This window comes from Capsicum annuum, chromosome 10, assembly GCF_002878395.1.
Source record: "Capsicum annuum cultivar UCD-10X-F1 chromosome 10, UCD10Xv1.1, whole genome shotgun sequence".
Taxonomy (NCBI): domain Eukaryota; kingdom Viridiplantae; phylum Streptophyta; class Magnoliopsida; order Solanales; family Solanaceae; genus Capsicum; species Capsicum annuum.
Genome location: NC_061120.1, coordinates 196,494,673 through 196,498,329, shown reverse-complemented (window position 1 = coordinate 196,498,329; position 3,657 = coordinate 196,494,673). Strand labels below are relative to the sequence as shown.

Genomic DNA, 3,657 nt, shown 5'->3' with positions numbered 1-3,657 from the left:
CCTCTTATACAAGAGGACCCCAGATCTGGGACTTTTAAGGTGTGTAGATGCAAAAGAAGCCTCGACAATCATGGTTGAAATACACTCCAGAGTATGCGGGTCACATATGAACGGTCATGTCTTGTCAAAGAAGATTCTTCGAGCAGGTTATTACTGGCTTACTATGGAAAGGGATTCTATTCAATTTGTTTGAAAGTGTCATCAATGTCAGGTACACGGGGATCTGATACGTTCTCCTCCTGTTGAGTTGCATGCAATGGCTGCTCCATGGCCGTTCGTGGCTTGGGGAATAGATGTGATTGGACCAATTAAGCCGAAGGCATCAAATGGACATAGGTTTATTTTGGTAGTCATTGACTACTTCACAAAGTGGGTAAAAGCAGTAACTTTCAAGTTAGTGACAAAGAAGGATGTGGTAGATTTTGTTCATGCCAATATCATTTGTAGATTTAGAATTCCTAAGATGATCATTATAGACAATGCTGCCAATCTCAATAGTCATTTGATGCAAGAAGTATGTCAACAGTTTAAGATCGCACATCGAAATAATACTCCATATCGTCCAAAGGCTAATGGTGCTGTAGAAGCCGCTAATAAGAATATAAAAAAGATACTGCGAAAGATGGTACAAGTATCTAGACAGTGGCATGAAAAGTTGTCGTTTGCATTACTAGGTTATCGCACCACTGTTCGCACTTCAACAGGGGCAACTCCATATTTATTGGTGTATGGGACAGAAGCAGTCATCCCTGCAGAAGTTGAAATTCCCTCTCTTTGAGTCATTGTAGAAGCAGAGATTGATGATGACGAATGGGTAAAAACCCGACTGGAATATTTGAGTTTGATTGAGGAAAAAAGGCTAACGTCTGTGTGTTATGGCCAGTTATATCAAAGGAGGATGGCTCGAGCGTATAACAAAAAGGTCCATCCCAGGAATTTTGAAGCTGGTCAGTTGGTATTGAGACATATCCTTCCTCACCAGCTTGAAGCGAAAGGCAAGTTCTCCCCTAACTGGCAAGGTACCTTTGTTATGAAGAAAGTGTTGCCTAATGGAGCCTTATATTTGACAGATATTGAAGGCAAAATAGCAGAAATAGCTATCAATGCTGATGCGGTTAAAAGATATTATGTATGATATTTGATCCTTTGTTGATTTTATTGCATGTTTAGTACTTGTATTTTTGAAGATTGACATGATGAAGGCATTTTATTCTTCTATCCAAACATAGTGTCATCCTTTGTTTACCCATTTGAGCTTCGTTTTATTTTTCTTTCATACCCCTCTTTTGGAATCAAAATAGAGTCAAAGATAAATGTCAAGAAAAAAAAAATAAAAGAAAGAGTTCAAAAAATAAAAAAAAAGGAAAAAAAATCAATCAAAATCAAATCAAAACAAAGAACAAGCTGATGGAACTACGTGCGACCTGATTCAACTCTCTCGGGAGTGAGATACGTAGGCTGCCCTATTTCGGGCTCGGTCCAACCAAATAAAGATCTAAGATTCACCCAGCCAACAAAACTGGGGCATGAGATAATGTGTTGTTTAAGTCGATTTCAAAAGTTGTAAGTCCCACCCCCACTTTAAGTATCATTTGAGCCCTTTACCATCTTTTCTAACCTTAACCAAAAGACAAGTCACAACCAAAGAAAGTCCTTCAGATCAATTTTTAATAATGATAAGGCTAAGCATGCAATGGATATGATAATACATTGTGAAGTACTGCTTGTCTCCCTCAGCATAAGAAATCAGGAAAGAAATACAAAAAATGAGAGAGTTTATTGGTGAAAACCTTTGCAGGCACCATAAAGCGATGGTGAGTTGAGAGAAAATGAAAATAAGAGAGTCTTATTGGTGAAAACCTTTGCAGGCACCATAAGGCGATGGTGAGTGGAGAGAAATAAAAATGAGAGAGTCTTATTGGTGAAAATCCTCACGGGCACTGTAAGGCGATGGAGAGTTCAAGAGAAAAGTGAGAAGTGAAAAGAAAGAGATTTGTTGGCGAAAGTCTTTTAAGATGTCGTCAATCGAATGTGATGTATGAGTCTAATGGATTTGAAGGAGCGGCTCAGCGGCAAAAGATACGAACTCAACAATAAATGAGGAGTCTGGATAGGAAGATCAGGCAGCTCAATCCAAAATGTATGTCATACTCATTGGAGTTGGTTGTCATATTCAGATGAGTTTTCTTTTGAATATGGGACATTGCCCTTTTCTTTCATATACATATTCATGCTTTTTGTCTTTTCTTAGGTCATTTATCAAAATAAAAGTCACCATCATTTCTTTATATTTTGAGTCAAGTCTGTGTCAAAACAAGCGAGAAAAAATTTCAAAATTTACTACCAATCTTTTCAATTATATGAGGAAAAGCCAAGGAACAGCACAGGAAGAAATATGATCGTAACTCAACACGAAGCAAAGGAAGGCTATCAACCGATAGGCTATTGGATTCGTAGAAACATTTAGATTTGGGAAAAGTGCACCTCAGGGGCATGGTAAAATGGAAACCCATTGTTTAAGCTAGAACTCATTTCCCTCAATCTGGATCCGGAGCAATGAGGCGGCAAGATAGGGCAGGTGTTAGCGATTTGGAAGAAAGATGAAAGAAACGAATGCTGGGGCAGATACCTGAGAAGCCAAGAGTTGCAAGCCACCACTAAGTTTTTAACTAAAAAATTTTCTTTGTTGATATAGGGGCAAATTCGTTTCACTTAATTCAGCTATCATTGGAAATGCACATCCAAGGGATTTTACTTTCTGTTCAGGACCCTCCTGAATAATGGGATTTTACTTTCAGTTCAGGACCCTCCTGAAAAATGGGATTTTACTTTAAGTTCAGGACCCTCCTAAAAAATGGGATTTTATTTTCTTCTCAGGACCCTCCTGAAAAATGGGATTTTACTTTATGTTCAGGACCCTCCTGAAAAATGGGATTTTACTCTATATTCAGGACCCTCCTAAAATATGGGATTTTACTTTATGTTCAGGACCCTCCTGAAAAATGGAATTTTACTTTCAGTTTAGGACCCTCTTGAAAAATGGGATTTTACTTTCTGTTCAGGACCCTCCTGAAAAATGGGAATTTTACTTGTTTAGGACCCTCCTGAAAAATGGGAATTTATTTTCAGTTCAGGACCCTCCTGAAAAATGAGAATTTACAGTTCAGGACCCTCCTAAAAAATAGGATTTTACTTTCTGTTCAGGATCCTCTTGAAAAATGGAATTTTATTTTCTTCTCAGGACCCTTTTGAAAAATGGGATTTTACTTTCTGTTCAGGACCCTCCTGAAAAATCGGATTTTACTTTCAGGATTTTACTTTCTGTTCAGGACCCTCCTGAATAATGGGATTTTACTTTCAGTTCAGGACCCTCCTGAAAAATAAAATTTTATTTTCTTCTCAGGACCCTCCTGAAAAATGGGAATTTACTTTATATTCAGGACCCTCCTGAAAAAATGATATTTTATTTTCTTCTCAGGACCCTCTTGAAAAATGGGATTTTACTTTCTGCTCAGGACCCTCCTGAAAAATGGGATTTTACTTTCTGTTCAGGACCCTCCTGAAAAATTGAATTTTACTTTATGTTCAGGACCCTCCTAAAAAATGAGATTTTTACTTTATGATCAGGACCCTCCTGGAAAATGGGATTTTACTTTC

General features: G+C 37.8%; 1 pseudogene; it reads left to right on the top strand.

Annotated features, from left to right (window-relative positions):
• LOC107855226 overlaps positions 1-3,657 on the top strand; it is a 32,698-nt pseudogene that overhangs the window by 2,044 nt on the left and 26,997 nt on the right.